The sequence below is a fragment of the Budorcas taxicolor genome, chromosome 2 (assembly GCF_023091745.1).
Source record: "Budorcas taxicolor isolate Tak-1 chromosome 2, Takin1.1, whole genome shotgun sequence".
Taxonomy (NCBI): domain Eukaryota; kingdom Metazoa; phylum Chordata; class Mammalia; order Artiodactyla; family Bovidae; genus Budorcas; species Budorcas taxicolor.
In genome coordinates, this window is record NC_068911.1 from 69,306,357 (window position 1) to 69,324,591 (window position 18,235).

The 18,235-nt window shown below is 38.5% G+C and overlaps 1 pseudogene; it reads left to right on the top strand.

Moving 5' to 3' along the window:
* Window positions 1-417: 417 nt before the first annotated feature.
* LOC128060532 (eukaryotic translation initiation factor 3 subunit M-like) lies at window positions 418-1,550 on the top strand (annotated as a pseudogene).
* The last annotated feature ends 16,685 nt before the right edge of the window (window positions 1,551-18,235 follow it).

Sequence of the window (18,235 nt, forward strand, 5' to 3'; positions counted from 1 at the left end):
TGCTGATTCTGAAGTGGCTAACCAAAAACAACAGAAATGGCATTGTGAAGGAAAACAGAAAGAATGTTTGGATACTTTAAATATTTTTAAAGGTTTTTTTCAATGTGGGTTATTTTGAAAGTCCTTATTGAATTTGTTACAATATTGCTTCTGTTTTACATTTTGGTTTTTTGGCCTCAAGGTATGTGAGACTTTTAGCTCCCTGGCCAGGGATTGGCCCCACATCCCCTGCACTGGAAAACAAAGTCAACCACTGGACCACCAGGGAAGTCCCCTGGATACTTTAAATAAAAATAAGTGAAAACTAGATAGGAAAGAAGAAGGACTAGAGGAGAAAATGTCACAAAAAAGAAGATAAATCTGTCCAGAGAAAATAGTAGAAAAGAAGTTTAGCTGTCGTCGTGGTTAGCTAGCGGAATGTCCACAGTGCACGGGCCTTCACCGCGAGTGTCCCTGCATTTCGACATCAGTGAGGAAGATCAGGTTGCTGAGCTTCGCGCTTATTTGAAATCTAAAGGAGCTGAAATTTCAGAAGAGAACCCTGAAGATGGACTTCATGTAGATTTGGCTCAAATTATTGAAGCCAGTGATGTATGTCTGAAGGAAGATGATAAAGTCCTTGCAAGTGTGATGAACAGCGCGGTATCCCCCTGTTGATCCTGGACGAGATAAGCAGGAAGCTCTGATTCAAAGCCTGTGGGAGAAACTGGTCAGATTTCAGGAAGGTGAACGTCCATCTCTGAGACTACAGTTGCTAAGCAATCTATTCCATGGGATGGATAAGAAAACTCCTGTAAGATATACAGCCTCACTATAGTGGCAGCCTCTTGTGGGGCCATCCAATATATTCCAACTGAGCTGGATCAAGTTAGAAAATGGATTTCTGACTGGAACCTCACCACTTTAAAAAAAAACACACTCTTTTAAGACTACGTTATGAGGCACTTGTGGCTTGTAAGAAAAGTGATGCTGCATAAAAAGTTATGGTGGAATTGTTAGGCAGTTACATGGAGGACAATGCTTCCCAGGCTCGAGTTGATGCCCACAGGTATATTGTGCAAGCATTGAAAAATCCAAATGCATTCCTTTCTGATCATCTTCTTACTTTAAAACCAGTCAAGTTTTTGAAAGGCGAGCTTATGCATGATCTTTTAACCATTTTTGTGAGTGCTAAATTGCCATCATATGTCGTTTCATCAGAATAATAAAGACTTCATTGATTCAGCTGGCCTACGGCATGAACAGAATATGGCAAAAATGAGACTGCTTACTTTTATGGGACTGGCAGTGGAAAATAAAGAAATTTCTTTTGACACAATGCAACAAGAACTTCAAATTGGAGCTGATGATGTTGAAGCATTTGTTATTGATGTGGTAAGAGCTAAGATGGTCTACTACAAAATTGATCAAACCCAGAGAAAAGTAGCTGTCGGTCATAGCACACATCAGACATTTGGAAAACAGCAATGGCAACAACTCTATGACACAATGCCTGGAAACAAAACTTGAACAAAATGAAAAACAGCCTTTTGAGGCTTTCTGACACCTGAATTTTTACTCTGTATAATTTTGTTCTTTTTGGAAAATCTAAATCATAGTAAAACATAGGCTGAAATCTGAAAAAAAAAAAAAGTTTAGACAAAGAAATGAATAGATTAAGACAAAAGATACAGGCTGAACATGCTAGTTTTAGAGATCAAGAGGAAATAATGGGGCAGTACTGAGGAGCATGAGAAACATATCTTGATCTAGGTAATAATGTAAAGACTTTTGAAAGGTTTATTAAATTACTAGAAGAAACAAGAACTCATAGATACAAAGCACATCAATAATTTAGAAGTTCTTTGTAATACAAACTGTACTTTGACAATTTATCTCAGCCAGCCTATTTACGGAAAAATGAATTTTGTCCACAAGAATGACTCTGTTACCGTATCAGTTCCACCTGGGGAGAGAAACAAAGTTCTTTTCTATAACAGCAAGGCCTTATCCAGAGGTGAATGTTTTCGTTTTTGTTTTTCCCATGGCTTGTTTCATTCTTTCCCTGTGGTCCATTGCTGAATCTCCTTTCAGATACCTGGACAAGTCTGATGCTCTACATGATACAGTTAACCAAAGAACATAGTGAATATGATACTCAAGACAGCAGATTCCCGGTGTTTCAATTTATCTTGCTTACCCCTCAAAGCACAAGCTCACGTCTGTCAAGTAAACTGACAGACTGAGAATTCTTTGAATGTCTGATCCTGAAAAAGGATAAATCACATTGCCTTTCTCACCTGTAACTCAATATGAACAAGACAAAAGTTGATTTGTAACTTAGATGCTGTGTCCTCATGTTGAAAGATTTGCAAAAGGAAAAAAATTCAGGACTATTTGATGAAATAAAATGAAACCAAAGGTATTCTAAAATAAAAAACTCTTCTATGCATCTGGCCAGAATAAAATATATAAATAAGCCTAGAAAACCAACTACAATCAGTAAATTAAAATTACTTTACAAAAATCAATTTCATAGTACTGGTTTTAAATTTTTTTTAACTGCCTATTTTAAGTTTTCTTTTCAGAAGTAAAATTTTGTACATACATTCATGTACATATCTGTTTAGCTTGGGTTCATTTCTATGATATTTTGTAAGAATTAAAAGTTTGAGCACCTAGAAACAAACAAAAAGAAATAAAACCCAAAGAAAGTGAGAGAAGGATAAAATAAAGATAAAAGCAGAAATTCATGCAATAAAAACATACATTTGATGGAAAGAATCAACACAAAGATGTGTGCTGTGTGAGAAGTCCCTTCAGCTGTGTCCGACTCTTTGCAACACTATGGACTGTAACCCACCAGGCTCCTCTGTCCATGGGATTCTCCAGGCAACAATACTGGAGTGGGTTGCCATGACCTCCTCCAGGGAATCTTCCTGACCCAATGATAGAACCTGCATCTCTTATGTCTCCTGCATTGGCAGGCTGGTTCTTTACCACTAATGCCACCTGGGAAGCCCCAGCTAACAGATAGTTCTTTGAAAAATGAGGAGAGTGAAAAAGTTGGCTTAAAGCTCAACATTCAGAAAACTAAGATCATGGCATCTGGTCCCATCACTTCATGGGAAATAGATGGGGAAACAGTGGAAACAGTGTTAGACTTTATTTTGGGAGGCTTCAAAATCACTGCAGATGGTGACTGCAGCCATGAAATCAAAAGACGCTTACTCCTTGGAAGGAAAGTTATGACCAACCTAGACAGCATATTGAAAAGCAGAGATATTACTTTGCCAACAAAGGTCCATCTAGTCAAGGCTATGGTTTTTCCAGTGGTCATGTATGGATGTGAGAGTTGGACTGTGAAGAAGGCTGAGCGCCGAAGAATTGATGCTTTTGAACTGTGGTGTTGGAGAAGACTCTTGAGAGTCCCTTGGCCTGCAAGGAGATCCAACCAATCTATCCTAAAGGAGATCAGTCCTGGGTGTTCATTGGAGGGACTAATGTTGAAGCTGAAACTCCAACATTGGCCACCTCATGCAAACAGTTGACTCATTGGAAAAGACCCTGATGCTGGGAGGGATTGGGGGCAGGAGGAGAAGGGGATGATAGAGGATGAGATGGCTGGATGGCATTACCGACTCGATGGACATGAGTCTGAGTGAACTCCGGGAGTTGGTGATGGACAGGGAGGCCTGGCGTGCTGCAATTCATGGGGTCACAAAGAGTCGGACACGACTGAGCAACTGAACTGAACTGAACTGAATGACCATAATAAGCTTCTTAAGAGAGTGAACAGGTAAAAACAGAAAACATCTCATCTTACCACACAGCTTGGATCAGCTGTGAACTGAACTTTTTGATGCTTTACCTGTGGTTACCATTATTACAAATCTTTTAGATAGTAAAAGATCTCAAAGGATATTATGAGACTTAATAACTTTTAAAAATTAGATGAAAGGAACAAATTTCTAGCAAGGCCCAGTTCTCCAAAATTGATACAAGAAGAAACCAGGTAATTCAATAACTCAAATTGCATCTGCAATTTAAAACCTTCTCAATGAAAGGAAGGGTTTGCTTCTACTATTATTTTTTTGTCTTCCTCATTGGTCACCTTGTCCTTCTTTACATGTCTAATAGTGTTTTATTATATGACAGACTTTGTATATGAAAGAAGGCTCCAGCTGACACCTTTCTTGGGCAGATAGATTGAAGAACAGATCACCTCAATAATCCAATCAGTGATTGAACTGATTCAGAGCTTTTAACTGAGAGTTTGTATAATCTCTGTTTCCTCAGCCCTGTAGCTCTGTCCTTCAGATGTCTGAATTTAGCTCTTTAGTATCCAACCCCATTGTTAGAGACCAAATTGTGCCTCCCCCACCCCCACCCCGACCACCCCCCGCAAATTCTTAGGCTGAAGTCCTACCTCTCAGTCATCAGCATGTGACCGTATTTGGAGAGAGGGTCTTCAAAGAGGTGAAAATGAGTTCATCAGGGTGAGCCCTAATGCAACGTGATGGGTGTCCTTATAAGAAGAGATTAGGACACAGACATACACACAGAAAGAAGGCCGTGTGAAGACAGGGAGACCACCATCCATAAGCCAAGGAAATAGACAGTATAGAAACCTAACCCTGCTAACACTTGGATCTCGGACGTCTAGCTTCCAGAACTGCGAGAAAATAACCTTTCCTAGACTACTCAGTCTGTGGTAGTCTGTTATGGCAGCACTTAGAAATCTTGCTGAGCTTCTGCAATGGCTCAGCAGGAGACACAGGAGACAGGGGTTCTTTGCTGGGTTGGGAAGATTCCCTGGAGAAAGAAATGGCACCCCACTTCAGTATTCTTGCCTGGGACATCCCATGGAGAGCAGAGCCTTGTGGGCTACAGTCCAAAGGGTTGCAGAGTCAGACACGACTGATGACTAAGCACAGCAAGCTACACACGCATGGACAGAAACCTGAGGGAGGGCCTAGCTGTGAATCTGTGAAAGCCTCTAGTAGGATTTTTTTCCCCTATTAGCATTTTTTCCCCTAAGCACCACAAGACAGTGGAGATGAAAACCTGCCTTTCTGACCAGCACCCAGCCTCACATCACCCTCAGGAAATGTCTCAGGGGCAAAATTAGCCTTGCATTTGGGCTTTTCCACTTTCTCATTGGTCACTTCAGCTCTGTGTGACTGCCAAAATTCTGCTGGCTTCTTTTGCTTCTAGTACAGTCTCCCTGCCTAAATCAAGCCCACCAGAGAAAATAAAAGACAATCACTAGTTCACCTAAGATGGGTTCTTACTGTTGTGGAATTTTAGTTTACCCATTCCACTGCTCCTCAACTCTCTGATAGCTTTACAAATATGAATTTGCAATTTATCCATTTTATTTTCTACTTGTTGCCACAAAAGCATTGGAATACTGCAAATTGATATATCCTATTTAGAAGTTAAGGTTTTTATTAAACAAACTAACTGAGTCCAGCAAAATATAAAGGGACATATCACAACTAAGTTGACTCTACTTCAGGAGTATGACTGTTTCAACATAAAAAATCAATGTCATTCACCATGTTAACAGGAGAAATGAGGAAAATTTATGATTATTTTAATACTGTAAGCATTAATAAAATTCTATATATAGTCATAAAAAAAACTCTTAGCAAACTATAGATGGAAGGAAACATCTTTAAATTGTTAAAGGGTATTTATGAGAAAGGGACTTCCCTGGTGGCTCAGTGATAAAGAATCCACCTACAGTGCAGGAGTCTCAGGAGATGTGGGTTCGATCCCTGTGTTGGGAAGATCCCCTGGGCGAGGACATGACAACCCACTCCAGTATTCTTGACTGGAGAATCTCATGGACAGAGGAGCCTAGTGGGCTACAGTCCATAGGATCACATAGAGTCGGACACAACTAAAGCAACTTAGCACGTAAGTACACATTTACGGAAAAACGAAGCTACAGGAAACAGTACTTAATAGTCAAATATTTCACTCTGAAACAAGGAATATACTGAAAGTCCTACTTAATACAATAAGGCAAGAAAAATAGATAACAGGGTTAAAGGTAGAGGAAATAAAATTGAATCCTTTGCATTCTTAGAAAATTAAATCCACAGATTGATACTAGAATTATTAGGTGAGGGCTTCCGTGGTGGTCTAGTGGTTAAGAATCTACCCGCCAATGCAGGAGGCACAGGTTCAATCCATGGTCTGGGAAGATCCCACATGCTGCAGAACAACTAAGCCTGAGTGCCACAACTATGGAGCCAGCACTCTGCAGTTTGGGATCCAAAACTACTGAAACCCATGCACTGCAATAAAGAGTAACCCCTCCTCTCCAGAATTAGAGAAAAGCCAGCACACAGCAGTGAAGACCTAGCACAGCCAGAAATAAAAATAGATAAATATAAAGAATTATTAGGTGAGTTAACAAATTTACAGGATACAGATTGCCATGCAAAAGTCAATGAAATTGTCCTTGTTGAGCATCAAACCATTAACAAATGAAATCTAAAAAGATACCATTTATAATAGGATTAAAACATACCAACCACCTACAATAAATCTAAAGAAAGATGTGGAATACTTCTATACAGAAAACCTAAAAGCATTTTTAGAGAAATTGAAAATGATCTAAATAAATGGAGAGATATACTCTGTTGATGTATTAGAAGATTCAAATTAGTGAAGATGTCATTCCTCCCTAGGTTTACCTGTAGAGTCAATGTAGTCCCAATCAAAATTGCAATGAGTTAATTTTTGTGGAATTGACAGGTAGATTCTGAAGTGGAATGGGCTTCCCGGATATCTCAGTTGGTAAAGAATCCGCCTGCAATGCAGGAGACCCCAGTTTGATTCCTGGGTCAAGAAGATCTACTGGAGAAGGGATAAGCTACCCACTCCAGTATTCTTGGGCTTCCCTGGTGGCTCAGCTGGTAAGGAATCCGCCTGCAGTGTCGGAGACCTGGGTTCAATCCCTGGGTTGGGAAGATCCCCTGGAGAAGGGAAAGGCTACCCACTCTAGTATTCTGGCCTGGAGAATTCCAGGGACTGTACAGCCTATGGGGTTGCAAAGAGTCGGACATGACTCAGCAACTTTCACTTTTTCTGAAGTGGAAGGATAAAGAATATGTCAAGGATCAAGAATAAGCATGTGCTCCTGAGAAAAACGTGTGAGGGCAAACTCTGCTGAATATTAAGATGTAAATCTAATTAATACAGTATGATATTGGTGAAGACATTGACAGATAGATCACAGAATGGAGCAGAGTCCATATATAGACACCTGATTTAAGACAAAGGTGTCACTGCAAAAGTGGTGGTGGATTAGATTTTCCTATGAAAAGGGGAAGAAAAGAGACACCCTGCCATCTCACACCATAAGCAAAAATCAGTTCCATGTTGATTGTAGCTTCAAACATAAAAGATAAGGATTAGAAAGAGCCCAGAAACAGACTCAGAAAGTGGATGAGAGATTTACTTCTTACTTTTGAACGTTTTTAAACTTTTGTGCCTGCAGTGGGACGGTGAGGTAGTTACCCTCTTACAACACATCTCAGTGATGCTAAGATCTAGACTCCTTTCTTGAAATACAGACCTCAACTTGGGAGAGACACCTTCAGAAACCACTTCAAAATAAGTTCCTTCCTTTGTGATGAGGACTTTGAGGCCCAGGAGCTTCAATGAACTGTGATTCCCAGGTTTCTTCTCCTTAGTCATGTACTAACAGAGTCCTATCCCAAATGGAGCATTTCCAGCTGCTTCCAACACCTTGGATCCTACTCCATTAAGGACATTCCCTACTCCTCTTTCATGAGTCTGTACTATTTAGCTGCTAAAAAAAAAAAACAGAACTTGGCAAATTCTCCTCCTTTCTAATATTTAATCTGTTGATTCTCCTTGGATCACCAATATATTTTGGAAAACTTCAAAGGTGAGTAAATGTCCTAGGTATTAACTGTAGTACTATATCCCAAATGATACTGCTTATTAGAATGACTGTCAGTGAATATTCACTCTTGAATTCACCTAAATATAACATTTCCCCTCATCAGAATTTTAGATTAATATCAGCAGATACACAAAGTCTTATTTCATTAATCTGTATGTAATTTTATTATTCATTGACATGGACATTTTATCACTAACTACACTGCCTGGTCTAACACACGTTTCTTCTAGCAGGTAAAAGCACAATTAACGATGCTGTTCTTTGAAGACAGAGCACCTAATGAGTTCAATGATCAAACTTAGGAGATAGCCACAAAAGTTGCTGTATCTAAATGTTTCAGTCCTTATTTAGCAGGCACGTCCCTGCAATGGCTCAAAAGCATTTTTAGACATGTCTGTGTAGTCCACTAAGTTTAAAATGGGTAACAATTATTTATCAAAACACATTATCAAAATTCTCAGATAGATTCTGAGACAGAAAAAGTTAATAATTGCTCAGAAAGCCATACAAGCCTCTATCACAGGCACTATTTTGCCATCACCCATTAGAGTCCAGAACAGGCAACTCCATGGAGACAGAAAGTCGAGCAATCACCAGGGACTGGGTAAAAGGGAGAACGGGAATTACTGCAAATGTAGACAGAGTTGCTCTTTGGGGTGATGTAAATGTTGTTGAATTACATAGTGATGATAGTTGCACAATTTTGTAAATATACTAAAAACCACTGACTCGTGCACTTTCAAAGAGTGATTTTTCAAAAAGATTATTTGGCTGCACTAGGTTTTAGTTGCATGGCATGCAGGATCTAGTTTCCTGACGAGGGACTGAACCTCTGCATTGGGAGTATGGAGTCTTAGCCAGTAGACCACAGGGGAAGTCCCTCGAAGAGTGTATTTTATAGTATGTGAATTATAGCATAATAAAAGTGTTATTAAAAGATCAATATCCTCTGTGCTACACAGGGAACTATATTGAGTATCTTATAATAACCTGTGATGGAAAGGAATCTGAAAAAGAATATATGTGTGTAACTAAATCAATTTGCTGTATACCTGAAACTAACACAACAGTGTCAATCAATGATACTTCAATTAAGAAAAAATCAGTATCTCTCAACTGTAAAAATCAAAGAACTATCCAAAACTCAATCCTAATTAAATTAATTATTTAAAAATTAATCAAGGCTTAACCTTTTAGAAGGAATAAATAAGTTCTGTTATCTGACATTATTGAGGAAGACTGGTCTGTTAATTAAAAAGGAAGTCATTGTATAAAGATGTATACACAATTTGTAAACATTTTACTCCAACTTAAAACATAAAAGGGTACACATTCATTTAACTATCTTTTATAGAAGGCCAAGAAGTTTCCTTTAGGTTTGATTTTGCTAATTTGTGTTCTCTGCTATCTTTCTGACATAGACCACACTCACAGATATCATTTCCAGAATTGGTATTTTTATTCATTTATTTTTTATTGAAGGATGATTGCTTTACAATGTTGTGGTGGTCTCTGCCGTACATCAACAGGAATCAGTCATAATTATACATACATCCCCTCTTGCCGCCCTCCTTCCCCATTCCATCCCTCTCTGGCGTCGGTGGGCTCCCTGCCTTATGCAGCAGCTTCCTGCTGGTTATTTATCTTACACAAATAGTGTATACATGTCAGTGCTACTTTCTCAGTTTCTCCTGGCCTCTCCTTCCCCTGCTCTGTCCACAAGTCTGTTCTCCATGTCTGTGTCTCTATTTCTTCTCTGTAGATATGTTAAGTAAGTAAAGTCGTTAATCAGTACTATTTTTCTAGATTCCAAATATGTGTGCTAATATATGATATTTTTCTGAGTTACTTCACTCTGTGTAATGGGCTTTAGGTTCATACACCTCACTACAACTGACTCAAATTCCAGAAATGGTATTTTTAAAGCAGACCAGAACTCAGAGACATACATGGAGAAATCTGAGTTCAGAATCCTTCCGTTTTTTTCAATTCCCCCTTTAGAAAGACACTCCGTGCAAAATCAGATTCTCTTGGCCTCACTCCTCTCTTGCTCCAGCCCCTGCTACCATCACCATTCTGTGTGGATGGACTCTTGCAAACTTTGTGCTGGCACAACCTGCCTAACAACCTCACTCATACCATGTTGCTCTGAGTTCCCTTGCTTCCTGCCCTTTGACGTCAAGGTGGACTCAGCCTTGTGCAGTCCGGAAACTCATGGGAACGTGTGCTGAGTGTGAGCTTTGAAGAGTAGCAGGTGATAAGAACTGGGAGGATAAATTATTATCCATTTTGCCCCATCTTGTCCCTCACCTACTGCCTCAGGGGTTTCTGTGGCTTCTCAGAAGTTGATTCATCAGATTAAGCATTTAGTTGCTCTTAGCCAGCTTGATATTAGGTTTCTTTCTGTGTCTCCTTCATTCCTCCTACCCCTCATTCCTGCAGGGATGTCACTCCTTATCACAGAAGCAGCACAGAAGCTTTGTTTCAAGCTCTGTTTTTTGAAACATTTATTTAGTTATTTTTGGCTGAGCTGGGTCTTCGTCACTGTGTCAACTTTTCTCTAGCTGCAGTGCACAGGCTTCTCATTGCAGTGCTTTTCCTGTTGTGGATCGTGTTGTGGTGCACAGACTTAGTTGTTCTGTGGCATGTGGGAACTTCCCTGATAAGGGATTGAACCTATCTCCTGCATTGGCAGGCTTTTTTTTTTTTTTTTTCCAATCACTGAGCCACCTGGTAAGCCCCAGGCTCTATTTTTGAGGGAACCCAAGGCTAAGGCATCTCTCAATCTTTCACAGCTACTTTCTTCACTCCTTATTGAACAGCAATTTTTAGTGACCTGATTATAGCATGTTTTTTGAAAGTATATAACCTTTTTAATAGTAAAACCAAACTTTCTTTTTTAAGTCTGTTTCATGGATTAATTTAATAAATAAACAATGTAATGACAGTAACACACATAGCTGACAAAATGAGGTTTAGAAAGAGCTGGCCCTTGGTAGGTACACCCATGAATATGCTGGAAAGCAGTCATGAGTCTGCAGATTAATTTTTTCGTTTTTGTCCACAGAAATTATGTTTTTAAAAACTAAAGTGTAGTTGGTTTATAATATTGTGTCAGTTTCAGGTGTTGTTGTTCAGTCACTAAGTTGTGTCTGACTCTTTGTGACCCCCATGGATTGCACATACCAGCCCCCTCTGTCCTTCACTATCTCCCAGAATTTACTCAAATTCATGTCCATTGAGTCAGTAATGTTATACAACTATCTCATCCTCTGCCACCCCTTTCTCCTTTTGCCGTCAATCTTTTCCAGCATGAGGGCTTTTCCAATGAGTCAGCTCTTTACATTGGGTGCCCCAAATATTGGAGCTTCAGCACCAGCATCAGGCCCTCCAATGAATATTCAGGGTTGACTGGTTGGATATCCTTGCAGTCCAAGGGACTCTCAAGAGTCTTCTCCAGCACCACAGTTCAAAAGCATTAATTCTTCAGCACTCAGTCTTTCTTATGGTCCAACTCTCACATCCGTACATGACTACTGGGAAAAAACCACAGCTTTGACTACACAGATCTTTGTCAGCAAAATGATGTCTCTGTTTTCTAATACACTGTCTGGTTTTGTCATAACTTTCCTTCTAAGGAGCAAGTGTCTTTTAATTTCATGATTTCAATCAGTGTCTGCAGTGATTTTGGAACCCAAGAAAATAAAGTCTGTCACTGCTTCCACTTTTTGCCTTCTATTTGCCATAAAGTGATGGGACAAGATGCCATGATCTTAGTGTTTTGAATGCTGAGTTTCAAGCCAACATTTTCACTCTCCTCTTTCACTTTCATCAAGAGGCTCTTCAGTTCCTCTTTGCTTTCTGCAGTTAGAGTGGTATCATCTGCATATTTGATGTTGTTGATATTTCTTCCAGCAATCTTTATTCTAGCCTGTGAATCATCCAGTCCAGCGTTTCACATGATGTGTTCTGCATACGGCGCTTCCCTAGTGGCTCAGACAGTGAAGAATCTGCCTGCAGTGCAGGAGATCCAGGTTCAATCCCTGGGTCAGGAAGATCCCCTGGAGAACAGCATGGCAATTCACTCCAGTATTCTTGCCTGGAGAATCCCATGGACAGCAGAGCCTGGCAGGCTACATTCCAGAGGGTCACACCAAGCCAGACACGGCTGAAGTGACTTAGCATGCAGATGCATTCTGCACTTAAGTTAAATAAGCAAGATGACAAATATAGCCTTGTCATACTCCTTGCCCAATTTTAAACCAGTCAGTTGTTCCATGTCCGATTCAGGTCTCTGGTTTCAGGTGTACAACAATGTGATTCAGTTATAGATATCTATTTTTTTCAGATTATTTTTCATCATATATTATTCCAAGGTTTTGAATATAGTTCCCTGTTTTGTACAACAAATCTTTGTTGTTCGCTGATTTTATGTGTAGTAGTTTGTATGTTGGAGAAGGCAACGGCAACCCACTCCAGTACTCTTGCCTAGAAAATCCCATGGACAGAGGAGCCTGGTGGGCTGCAGTCCATGGGGTCGCTAAGAGTCGGATACGACTGAGCAACTTCACTTTCACTTTCATGCATTGGAGTAGGAAATGGCAACCCACTCTAGTGTTCTTGCCTGGAGAATCCCAGGGACGGGGGAGCCTGGTGGGCTGCCGTCTATGGGGTCGCACAGAGTCGGACATGACTGAAGTAATTTAGCAGCAGCAGCAGCAGTTTGTATGTATTAATCCCATACTCCTAATCCCCCTCTTCCCTTTGGTAACTATAAGCTTGTAAGTCTATGTGTTTTGTTTATAGATTCATTTGCATTATTTTTTAGATTCCACATATAAGGGATATTACATATTTGTCTTTCTCTGTTGGAGCTACTTTACTTAGTATGATATCCTCTAGGTCTATCCATGTTGCTGCAAAAGGCAGTATTTCATTCTTTCTTATGGCTGAGTAGTATTCCATTGTATGTTTCCTATGTCTTCTTAAACCAACTGTCTGTTGATGTCTTGTTATTGTAAATAGTGCTGCTATGAACACTGGGATACTCTTCACAAATTAAGAGTTTTCATCTTTTCCAGGTATATGCCCAGGAACGAGACTGCTGAATCATATGGTAACTCTATTTTAGTTTTTTAAGGAACCTCTAGATTGCTTTCCATAGTGGCTACACCAATCTACATTCTCACCAACAGTATAGGAGAGTTAACTTTTCTTCACTCTCTCTCCAGCATTTATTTGTAGGCTTTTTAATAACAGCCATTATGACAGGTGTGAGGTGATACCTCATTGTGGTTTTGATTTGTATTTCTCTAATAACTAGGGATGTTAAGCATCTATTCATGTGCCTATTGGCTATCTGGATGTCTTCTTTGGGGAAATGTCTATTTAGGTCTTCTGCTCATGTTTTGATCGGGTTTTCTGATACAGACTTTGATGAGCTGTGCGTAATTTGAATATTAACCCATCAGTTGCATCATTGCAAATATTTTCTCCATTCCATAGGTTGCCTTTTCATTTTTTTTTTTGATGGCTTCCTTCACTGTGCAAAAGCTTTTAAATTGATTAGGTCCCACTTGTTTATTTTTGCTTTTATTTCTATTGCCTTGGGACAATATTGCTATTAATTATGTCTGAGAATGTTTTGCCTATGTTTTTCTAAGAGTTTTATGGTGTCACATCTTATATTTAGGTCTTTAAACCAGGTTGAATTTATTTTTGTAGATGGTGTGAGGAAGTTTTCTAATTTCATTGATTTATGTATAGCTGTCCAGCTCTCCCAACACCACTTGCTGAAGAGACTTATCTATCTTGCATTTCTTGCCTCCTTTTTTGTAGATTAACTGGCCATAGGTGTGTGGGTTTATTTCTGGGCTGTTTCCTCTGTCCCATAAATCCCTATGTCTGTTTTTGTGCCAGTAGAATGCTGTTTTGATAACCATAGCTTTGTAGTATAATGTGAAGTCTAAGAGTTAGTTATGCCTCTAGCTTTCTTCTTCAGGATTGTTCTGGCAATTCTGGGTCTTTTGTGGTTCCACATTATTTTAGGATTATTTTCTCTATGTGAAGTATGTCCCAGATATTTTGATAGGGATCACATAAAATCTGTAGAGTGCTTTGGGTAGTATGGTCATTTTACTATATTAATTCTCCCAATCTGAGAGCATGGGATACCTTTCCATTCTTTGAATCATCTTACATTTCTCTGATCAATGTTTTATAGTTTTCAGTGTACAGGTCTTTCATCGCCTTGGTTTACTCACTAAGTTGTGTTCAACTCCTGTAACCCCATGGACTGTAGCCCACCAGGCTCCTGTCTATGGGATTCTCCAGGCAAAAATACTGGAGTGGGTTGCCATTTCCTTCTCCAGGGGATCTCCCCAACACAGGAATCAAACCTGGGCCTCCTGCATTACAGATTCTTTACTGACTAAGCTACAAGGGAAGCCCTTCATCTCCTTGGTTAAATTTATTCTGGTTTTTTTTTTTTTCTTGATGCAATTTTAAACAATTTTTTTGAAACTTCCTCTTTCTGATATTTCATTGTTAGTATAAAGAAATATAATGGATTTCTGTATATTATTCTTGTATCCTGCTACTTTTCTGAATTCATTTATTATTTGTAATAGTGTTGTGTGCTGGAGTTTTTAGGGTTCTCTAGATAGGGTATTTATCATACCATGCAGAATAATTTTGCCTGGCCATTTAGGAAAAAGTCTGGAAGCTTCTTAAAAGGTTAAGCATATACCTAATATATGACTCAACCGTTCCTTCCTTAGTATTTAGCAAACAGAAATAATGCCTATGTCCATACAAATTTGTCTGCAAATGCTCACAGTAGCTTTATTTGTAGTAGCCAAAAAATGGTAACAACTCAAATGTACATTAGCAGGTAAATATATTAACAAGTTTGATTATGTAAGTATAATGGAGTGCTACTTAGCAACAAAAAGAAATAAACTATTGATACATGCAATACAAATGGATATCAGAATAACAATACAGAGTGAAAGAAGCAGGAAAAAAAAGTACTTACCATGTAACTTTTAAATAAAATTCTAAAAATTGAAACTAATCTCAAGTGACAGAAATGGATTAGTGGTTGCCTTGGAAGGGAGAGTGGGCCCAGAGACGCAGGAGGGAAGGATTACAAAGAAGCAAGAGGAGACTTTTTGAGGTGATAGATGTATTCATTATCTTGATTGTGGTGATGGTTTCATTGGTGCATATATGTAAAAATTATCAAATTGTACACTTTAAATATTATAATTTATTGTATATACATGATACCTCAATAAATTTGTTTAGAAAATTAAAAATTTACACATGGGCAAACACATGAAAATGTGTTTACTATCATTAGTTAATAAAGAAATATGAATTAAATCACACCAAATATAGCTGTTGGGGAAAGCATACAGCTCATTTAATACGCTTTCATGTTAGCATCAAAAATTCACCTGACTTAGAAATAACATGAACTGGTAAGTGTTACAGAAAAAGCTCATATTCTGTTTTATTACAGTGTTTTGGTGCCATCCTGACCAGTACCAGCAATCATGTCGAAGAGTCTAAAACATCTCTTCAGCAACTCAGGTTTTTTCTAAGATGTTGGTCTTCATTATAGGAAAAAGAGTTCCTTGGTGAGTGATGTATTCCATGTTTGAGAAAGAATCACTCAAGCTGAGTTTTGGGTTTCTTTACTGTTTTCACAAAGAAAGAATGTTTTCAGCAGTTCCTTGCAGGAGGTGGTGTTAAAAAGGATAAAGGGGTAGATCTGACAAGAGGGCTACTAGGCACAAGTAGAAATAGTCAAAGTATCAACTGGAAATAATACACCCACCACAAATACTAAGATAAAAAAGACTAACAAGCAGAAAGGTTGGAGAAAACGTGGAGCAATTGGAAATCCCCATGGTTACACGCATGTAAAATGGTACAATCCTTTGGAAAAAAGGTCTGGCAGTTTTTTATGAAACTAAACATATACCTAATCAAGGACCCAGTGATTTCATACTTAGATGTTTACTCAAGATGAATAAAGACATGTGTTTACACACACACACACACACACATAATTTGTACAAGAATGTTCACGGTAGCTTTTCATAATATTTAAAAAAAAAAAAAAGGAAATAGCTCAGGTATCCATCAACAGGAAAGTGGAAAAAAATACTCAGCGATGAAAAGAAATGAACCACTGATACAGGCAACATGAATTAATCTCAAAAACATGCTAAGTGAAAGAAGCATTATACTTTGTATGACTTCATTTATATGAAGTTTTAGAACAGGCAAATTTAATCTGTGAGGCAAAATAATCAGAACAGTAGTTATATCTGAGAGGTAGGTGGGGACTGCCTCGGTAGGGGCATGAAGAGACTCTCTGGCATGATTGTACTGTTCTAAATTTTGAATAGGGTTTGGGTTGCATGAGGTATATGGATTTGTGAAAAAAAGTCAGCAAATTTATATACTTAACATTTGTGTGTTATGTTGCATGTAAATGTACACTGAAAAATTTAAAAATTAAACTATAATAAACTTTATTTATATAATAAATATAAATGAAGTATTAAGGGGATGTATACTGATGTCTGCAATTTATTTTAAATGCACCATAAAAATAACATGGATGGATAAGTAATAAAACATGTAGAATAAAATGAATAATCCATGTGGTTGGTTACTTGGGTATTTACTATAAAATTCTGTCAATTTTGCTATATGTTTGAACATTTTTATAATAAAATGATGGGGGAAGATTCCCAGGTCTTATCTTCCTATTAATACCCTTGGCCTGGAACAAATTATTCTTTCCATAGGATAGAAACTCTATAGAAACTTAGGGACCAGAAATTAACCCCTGCATACTTTCTGGGACTCTAAAAGGTAAGTCATACATGTAAACATTTTAAGAAAGGTAAGAAAATATAATAATATTGAAAAGGAAGCCAAGTTACATTACATTACATACTGGTGTTTATTATCACCACAAAATCAGATGAGAGTATTACTTTTTGTACTTTTTAAAAAACTGACTTTTTTCGGCCATTGCAGGAAGAGCTATCTTTTATGTCAAGTTATATATATGAATTTCCTAAAGGAAATCAACCCTGAATATTCATTGGAGGGACTGATGCTGAAGCTTGAAGCTCCAGTATTTTGGCCACCTGATGCAAAGAGCTGACTCATCAGATGCTGGAAAAGATTGAAGGCAGGAAGAGAAGGGGATGACAGAGGACGAGATGCTTGGCTGGCATCACTGACTCAATGGATATTAATTTGAGCAAGCTTTGGGAGATGGTGAAGGACAGGGAAGCGTGGCATGCTGCAATCCATGGGGTCGCAAAGAGTCAGACACGACTGACATCTGAACAACAATATATGAATAGGCCAATGTGACCAACTTTGTCCAGAATCTGGATATCTAATCATCATTTTAAAAAAGACTTTTGAGCATTTTCCTATATACATAATATTATCATTGTTAACATGCTATATATGGGATAAAATAACATCCTTTGCCTTTGGAGAGCTTTAGAGGAAATTTGGTGTAAGGTTGCATCAAACAAATCTAAATTCATCTCCCATCTCTGCAGGACCTTGGGCAAATTAACTTCTGTGAGCCTCAGTTTCCTCATTTGTAACATGAGGAAGGATAATATAGGTCATACCTCATATGGTTAATCTGAATCTTAAGTGAGACACTTCATTTTACATGTATCACAGTGACTGATAGAAAGTGAAAGTCGCTCAGTCGTGTCTGACTCTTTGGGACCCCACGGACTGTACAGTCCATGGAATTCTCCATGCCAGAATACTGGAGTGGGTAGCCTTTCCCTTCTCCAGAGGATCTTCCCAAATTAGGGATAGAATCCAGGTCTCCCACATTGCAGGTGGATTCTTTACCAGCTGACCCACAAGAGAAGCCCGACTGACAGAAAACACTCAGTAAATACGTTATCATTAATAACATATGCACAAGAAACAAAACATTCAGCTGATGGAAAATGTAGAATACCTTAGTTTGTTTAAATAGAGTGGTATCATCTTAAGATAGTTCTCAGATGCCTTTGTGAATAGATGAGTTTCTACTTTAAAAAAAAATCTGACAGGACTGAAGTCTTAAGACATCCTTTTCTGAAATACTTTTGGAAATGGAGAGCAGGCTTTCTGCTTTTACATAGCACCACACCTGCTTTAAAACCTACACACACTGGTTTTTCTTTTCTCTGATTTTTCTTTTAATCTATTTCCTCTTATCGGACTTGTTTTTCAAGATATAAATTCACTGGACAGGACTGT